The sequence below is a fragment of the Perognathus longimembris genome, chromosome 8 (assembly GCF_023159225.1).
Source record: "Perognathus longimembris pacificus isolate PPM17 chromosome 8, ASM2315922v1, whole genome shotgun sequence".
Lineage (NCBI taxonomy): Eukaryota > Metazoa > Chordata > Mammalia > Rodentia > Heteromyidae > Perognathus > Perognathus longimembris.
In genome coordinates this window covers 27,900,029-27,907,830 of record NC_063168.1, presented here as the reverse complement: position 1 = coordinate 27,907,830, position 7,802 = coordinate 27,900,029, and the positions used below count along the sequence as shown (strand labels likewise).

Here is a 7,802-nt window from a genome sequence, read left to right as displayed (position 1 = left end):
TGAGTGAAGATGGATGCAAAGGGATGAAGAAATTAGTATTTATAATATATGTTGCTTGTCCCTCCTCCTCCTCCTCCTCCTCCTCCTCCTCCTCCTCCTCCTCCTCCTCCTTCTCCTCCTCCTCCCCCTTCCCCTCCCCCCTCCTCCTCCTCCCTCCTTCCCCTCCCCCTCCTCCTCCTCCTCCTCCCTCCCCATCCTCTCTCCTGGAGATGGAAACAAGGACATTTTCCACACAAAGCAAATGTTCCTCCACTGAGCCACACTCTCTAGTCCTGTGTCCAGTTCTTTGGGCCACCCTTGGCTGGCCAAGGTATGGGGAAGTGGGTTCCCATTTGAGGTGAATGCCACCAATTCTGCTTTTCTAAGGGGACATTTCAAAATACTTATCAATATCCTTAAAAAATGTACATAGGTAGCTCAGTACTGGTGGGTCACGCCAATCAATGTTCCTAGCTACTCAGGAGGCTGAGATCTGAGGGCTGCTTCAAAGCTAGTCAAGGAAGACATAGATCCATGAGACTCCTATTTTCCAATTCACTGGCAAAAATCTGGAACTGGCTCAAGTGGTAGAGTGCCAGCTGTGAGCCAAAAAGGTGAGCCCAAGGCCCAGAGTTCAAGTTACAGTACCAACACACACACACACACACACACACCACCACCACCACCACCACCACCACCACCACCACCAACATATGTTTTGATTGGACAAAAAAGCACATCTAAGAATTCCTCCTTATGGATCAGCCATGGCTGAAGTCAAAGATTTACTTATGAGCCTCTTTACCACAGCTTCTTTTAAAATGATCAAAACTATAAACAAACTTAATGTTGGAAAGTTACTAAGTAAGTAATCTGGCTTGTAAATAAGTTGCTAGGAGCCTCTATACAGTAACGAAAACAAAATCATTCAGGGTAGTGGGAAAAGGCTCAGGTTGACTTTTTGGGTGAAACATATTAGACCATTGTACCTTTGTGTTTGGTAGAAATGTGTTTTAATTTAAAAAAAATTGAAGACTCTTTACATATGCTACATATACTATCTAGTTAAACCTTAAAGCAATCCTGAGGAAAAGAAATTTTAAATCCAAATATTTAAAACCAAGTCTCAAAAAAGATTAAAAAAAAAAAAAAAACTCAGCCACAGCTCGTAGGCAGGCAAAGGCAAGCAGATCCAGGCTGGTATCCACCCAGGCCAGGTCCACAGCCTGAGCCTGTGCCGCCCTTGCTGTTTCAGTGGGACCATCATAACTTCTCCATGTTTGGAGGTTTTGCTTCTACCTGTCTGTTTCTCTAGAGCTGTTGGCAGCAAAAACCTTAAAACAAAAGCCTCTGTGTTTCTTTCTCCCTGTGACCCTCTAGCTCCTCTTATACTCAGACCATGTGTGCCCCGACACCTAACTTGGTGTCTAGCACATGATAGGTCTTCATAGTTGGATAATGTAATAACCCTTCCCCCCAGACTTTGTCTCCTCTGCCTATGGGTTCTCTGGGTACTTAATTTTCTCTTTCTAAGTTTGCCAATGAACAATGAAGCTGCTGTGTTCTAGCAACTGGTCCATACATGGGGGACCTAAGATGGCCAGGATGTAAAGCCACACATCTGTGGCTATCTCTCCCTATAGTCCCTCCGCATTCAACATCATTCTCTCTTGGGTGTGATAGCTAGTTTGATCTCCCCCAGCTTTCCAACAAACCCTCCTTTTTTGTGTATGTCAGTACTAAAGCTTGAACTCAGGGCCTGGACACTGTCCTTTATAGCCTTCTGAATAGTTAGGATTATAGGCATGAGCCACTGACATCCCACTTGACTTACAATTGAGGCTGAGATCTGAGGACTGGGTTCTAAGCCAGCCCAGGCAGACAAATCTGGGAAACTGTGTGTGTATGCTGGTACTAGGGCTTGAACCCAGGGTCTAGGTGCTGTTCCTCAGTATTTTCACTTAAGGCTGACATTCTATCACTCAAGCCAGAGCTCCACTAATGGCTTTTTTTGTGTGTGGTTAGTTGGAGATAAGAGTCTCTTGAACTTTCCTGCCTGGGCTGGCTTCAAATTCTTAGATCTCAGCCTCCTGTGATGGTTGTGTGAGCCATCAGTGTCCGGCTCATAAGTATACCTCTAATGAACCAGCAAAAAGCCAGAAGTGGCTCAAGTGGCAGTCTGTCAGTTGCTAATAAAAAACCCAAGTGAGAATGGAAGGCCTTGAGTTTGAGGACATAGTTCAAGTCTCAGTACTGGAAAAGCATACAAATAAAATTGTAAACCAGGATACACCTGTTTTTGTAAAGCCCATGAGCTAAGACTGATTTTTTACATTTTTAACAGCTGGAAAACAAAAGCAGTCAGAGAATAATATTCTAAAACTCATGAAAATTACCCAAAATTCAATTATAGTATCTGCAAATAAAGTTTTATTGGTACACAAAAATTCTTGTTTATTTCCACATTTTCTATGGCTGTTTTTGTTCTAATGGTAGAGTTAAGGATGGTTATAATAGACTATCAAGCTCCAAAAGCCTAAAATACTTAAAAGTTGGTAACTCTCTGGTATAAAAGGCTATAAAGATAATAATTCTTATTAACCTCTCTTATTCTTGTTCACCAAAACTTAGTCAAAGCATGGAGCTTATTATAGTGAGGGGTTTATATGATCTGTTTAATGAATCATTATACTTGATTTCTCAAGATCCTGTAAGTCTTTTCTTTCACAAAGTAATATTACTAAAGTTTGAATTATGTCAGGTCCCAAAGTCATTTTTATTTTAGTGGGAAGGCTTAGCTCTAAAAAGACAGGGATAGTTGGAGGTATATTTTGGAAAGAGGGTTTCAAAACACACACAAGCACCTGCTTCTCTATCATTATCAGACTCCACACACACATATAGATATTGCTATGGTTCAGATACTGAAGGTCCCCTAAAGGCTTGCATCCCCAGGATAGCATCTTTAGAAAGAAGGGCTTAGTGGAAGGTCCTTATATCACTGGAGGTCATCTTTTTTTTACTGACGGGGATTGTGGGACTCTATAATCCTCCTCTCTCTCTCTCTCTCTCTCTCTCTCTCTCTCTCTCTCTCTCTCTCTCTCTCTCTCTCTCTCGCTTCTGGCTTGTTTAGTGAATAGTTTTGACTTTCCACCTGCTTCCACCAGGATGTGTTATCTTGCCGCAGCTGTAGGAGCCATTGATCATGGACTTGAATCTCCAAAACTAGGAGATGATCTAATGTTTCCTCTTTTGTAGTTTACTATCTTGGGGATTTTGTTATAATTACGGATTGCTAATGAACACAAGAGGACTAAGAAAGCTGGCTGGGAGAAATCTTAGGGAAAAAAAAAACCCAGTCCTATTGTGGAGCACAAATTGTGCTCTACTTGATTTCAGAGATGTCACTGGGTATCATTACATTAGTTCAATGCAAACTATCTGGCTGATAATTTGATCCTCAAGAATATGTCACTGGGGGCTGGGGATATGGCCTAGTGGCAAGAGTGCCTGCCTCGTATACATGAGGCCCTGGGTTCGATTCCCCAGCACCACATATACAGAAAACGGCCAGAAGTGGCGCTGTGGCTCAAGTGGCAGAGTGCTAGCCTTGAGCAAAAAGGAAGCCAGGGACAGTGCTCAGGCCCTGAGTCCAAGGCCCAGGACTGGCCAAAAAAAAAAAAAAAGAATTTGTCACTGGCACTGTTCTGATTTACCCTGGCCTCTCTTCCCCTACCTCAGCTCAGTTCCTGTCCAGATCCCTCTGCTGAGGTCCAGACCCACTAAGCCAAATGACTTCTGTGCATCTGCTCTCCCACAGCCCCTGGCATCTGGAAACAACACTTCCAGGATGCTCCCTGTCACCAACTCCTACTGCAGCCTCCCCTGAGAGTCACATAACCCATCCTAGAATCCATATCCTGCACTCTGCTGTGTCCTTCTTCCCTTCCAACCAATCACAGTCCTTCTGAATTCTTCCACCCTACCACCTTCACTGCCAGCTCAGGACAACCACACACCACAGTAGTGCTCTTGTCTCTAGGCAGTCTTCTTTCCCTCACTGTTGCCAGAGCCGTCTTTCCTCAGAATAAATCTCTTGGTGTCACTCTTTAGGTTAAAACCCTTCTATGATGTTCCATTACTCAATTCTTTCCTCCCTTCCTTCCTTCATCCTGTCCTTCTTTCCTTCCCTCCTTGCTTTTTCAAAACTAAAGGGCTAATTCTACCTGGTCCTCTGAAATTCATTTTTCTGGCTTCTTGTTTTGCACTCATAAATGCAATGGAAACAAGTTTTAGTGACCAGGGTTTTTTCTTCTTTGCCAGGACTACCCCACTTGAGGATTTTGTTCCAGCACCTCCTCCTCCAAGAAGCCCTCTGTAATGACAGCCTGAGTGAGGGGCTCCTCCTAGGGTTTTACCCTTTTCATACACTTAGTGACTCCATCTTTTCATATACTTAGTGCATCCATCTTTCCCAGTGACTTTATGCTGTCTCCCAGAAACAGTGCTTTGCATGAAACAAGTGCTCAATAAATGTGGAAGGAGTGAACAAAGTTTCTCAGGCCTTGCACGGAAGATCTCCATTCAAGGCTGGTCAGCACGCACCCATCTCAATAGCAGGAAGCTATATATATTTTCATCATAAGGGCCAGTCTCAAAGTGAAAATCCCATTCAAATGGCAAAAATGAGAGCTCACAGCCTCTCCCTTGTGAACCACAGTCCTAAGCCCTGATCAGCAGCCTGAGAACTCTTAGTAATGCAAATCTTCAGCCTACAGACTCAGAATCCAGGTAGAAGTAGGACAATCTGAGCCTTAACAAGCCCGCTGCGTGGTACTTACAATGCTCAGGGTGAGGCTGTGTGGAGCTGAGTGCTGAACTTTATATGTGACAGTGCTAACAAACTGATATTATTCCAGTTGGAGCTGGGCAGTGTGACTCCAAGGCCTGTACCACACAAGCATGCTTGTCTGTGCAGAGATCTAGTGGCAGTGGCCCCTGGTCTCACTTCATCTCGGTTCTTGGCGCTGTTGTGCATATGTATGTTAGGGGGTGGGATGAATGATGGCCTTGGCAAGTGGTTTCACAGCTGGGTGCACAGCTAGATGGTGAATTGCTTGATTTAACTGTATCTCAGCTTCCTTCTAGCCCTAAAATTTTATGCTACCACCACGTGCCGGTGGCTCATGTCTATAATCCTAGCTACTCAAAAGGCTGAGAGCTGAATATTGCTGTTCAAAGACAGCCAGGGTAGGAAAGTCTGTGAAACTCTCATCTCCAATTAAACACCAAAAAGCTGGCAACCGAGCTGTGGCTCAGGTGGTAAAGCACTAGCATTGAGCAAGAAAAGCTCAAGGACAGTATCAAGGCCCCGAGTTCAAGCTCCACAACCTGCACAAAAGTAAACAAGCAAATAACAAAGCCAAAACAAACTTCATGATGCCACAGGACAGTTCCCTCCCTCCCTCTCGACTTTCCTCACCCTACCATGACCTTAGTTAGAGACTAAAAATCCTCCAGTTACCTCAGGTTAGGCACATATCAGAGGCTAAAGGGGCCCAAGGGATTGTTGACAGAAATACTTTTCTGTTCCCAACATGGTCAATTCATTCTCCAAGACCATCATTGGCTTTGATTCAAATATCCTAGAAGAAGCTATTTTTCCCTCCTGCAAAGTAGCTGCTCCCCTAAGGCAGCCTCCTGGACATTTTGACCCATGACAAAGCATGAGCAGGGCAAGGGGAGGTTGTAGGCGCATCAACCAGCCACCTCCCAGCCTGTGAGCCTGGAGCATAGTTCCAAGTTGCAGGGAGCCCCTAGATGTTCTCTGGCCAGGAATGCCTTGCTCTAGCAGGCCCCACTGCCACCTAGGGCCTTGACATGTGACCTGGGCCAGCGTCACAGAAGCCAGGCCAATCTGAGGGCATCTCAGGCACCCAGGAGGCCAAGCAGCCCCAGAAAGGAAGAGAAGCTACATAGTACTCACCAAGGCTGGAGAGGTCCTTCGCAGGGGAGTGAGGGCTCGCTGTGTCTTTGGCAGTAATACCAGAGCAATATAAAACCCCAGAGGCGGATCTTCTTTAAACAGAGTCCCTAAAAAGGCCAGCTGACGGTGTGGTAGCCATATTACCATATAAGGTGCTTTTTTTTTCAATAAATCTGCTTTGGGGAGGAGGGGAGTCAAGAGGGGGAGGGAGGGAAGAGTGAATTATCATTTGAAAAAATGTATGCAAAAACATTTGAGAGGCTACAGCCCCAGTGCGGGTGGATGTGTGCCTTTTATGCTGTACTTGCATAAACAAAATTCACACCAGACCTTATAAGCTGCCCAGAGTGAAGCCAGATGGGGCTCAGCTCCTGGAGACAGAACCATACCAAGAATGGCAGTGGGCCTCCTCTGTCCACCCCTCCCTCCTCAGCCTGCTGCTCTGCCCGGGGTGCTACTGCAGTATCTCCTGAATGGAGTGTGTGCCTCTTCTAGCACAAGCCTGGGACAGCTGAAAACTGGCGAGAAATCCCATGTGCCCATTCACTTGCTTTTCTGGGGTCTTTAGAACTGGGATTTCACTCTCTCCTAAACATCTCTTTTTCTTCTTGGATTCCCTCAACCAGGGGACTTGTCTCCATGCTGAGGCACATCCTAACAAGATTTACTAATCCTGTGATTATTGCTCTTTACTTTGCAACTTACTTGCCCTGGGTAGTTGTTCCAAACCTAACACTATCAGCTATCAGCTTTGTTTCAATCACTTCCATTCCCCACAAATTCATAACCTGTTTCTGACTCAGACCATCAATTGCCTATTGGAGAGACTCATTCATCTAACTGTGGGTTCTTGAAGCTCAACTGTTCTAAATTGACTGTGTTTCCTCAACCACAAAGCTAGGGTATCTTCTGGCTTTTCTTCCCTGTCCTTGCTCTTGGCTGGTGAAGCTAGGTGACGGCCAATCTAGAAACCACTCTTTCTCAACCCTACAGCCACTCAGCTATTCTTCCTGAACTGCAGCTCGTGTGTGTGTGTGTGTGTGTGTGTGTGTGTGTGTGTGTGTGTGACCTGAGGCTTGAGCTCAGGGCTTAGGCACAATCCCTTAGCTTTTTTGCTCAAGAGTGGCTCTACCACTTGAGCAACCCTCCACTTCCAGGTTTTTTTGTGTGTGCTTAATTGGAGATAAGAGTCTTACAGACTTTACTGCTCTGACGGGCTTCAAACCAGAATCCTCTGACCTTAACCTCCTGGATAGCTACAATTATATCCATGGCCACTGGCACCAAACAAGTTCTGTTTATCTGGCACAAAGTAGGGCACAGCTTCCCAATGATGCCTACTCCATCTTCAAGCTCAGCTGCTCCTGGAGTGTGAGGCCACCAGCATGCAGCACTCACATGTAGTGGCCATGTATCTGAAATGTAGCTTCTCAGGTCTCCCCCAGAAGTCCAGGGGAAATGCAGTCTCCTGGGCTTTCAAGGCCCAACAGCAGCACCCAGTTCTCCAGAGAGCTCCCCTTTAGTTGAAGAATGAGATGAAAACTTGTTGAGGGGCAGAGTTCTATGTAGTTGTTGTGGGCTGGTGAGAATAGAGGCAGGGTAGTGTGGAGGAGGAGAACCGTCTGCTGAGAGGACAGTGCAGATTTGGGAAGGCTTTATGTGACAGCTGTGATTATCCCCTCTGAAGAGGGGACACTGACCCTCATGGAGTATACTCACTCATCTTTAGACCACGGATCAGAGTGCTTAGTGCCTTACTGTAAGTTCCAAGTTCTGCGGGAAGCTTTCCTGAGAAAGGATTCCTTCCCTGGGCTCTCTTCCTGGAGCCTGTAGCACA

The 7,802-nt window shown here is 45.7% G+C and overlaps 1 protein-coding gene across 1 annotated transcript in view; it reads right to left on the bottom strand.

The window, feature by feature from the left end:
- Actg2 (actin gamma 2, smooth muscle) overlaps positions 1–6,055 on the bottom strand; it is a 21,799-nt gene extending 15,744 nt beyond the window's left edge. Inside the window, exon 1 of the mRNA XM_048352759.1 lies at positions 5,966–6,055. The gene's annotated coding sequence lies outside the window, so the exon portion shown is untranslated. The remainder of the gene's footprint in view (positions 1–5,965) is intronic.
- Positions 6,056–7,802: the final 1,747 nt, after the last annotated feature.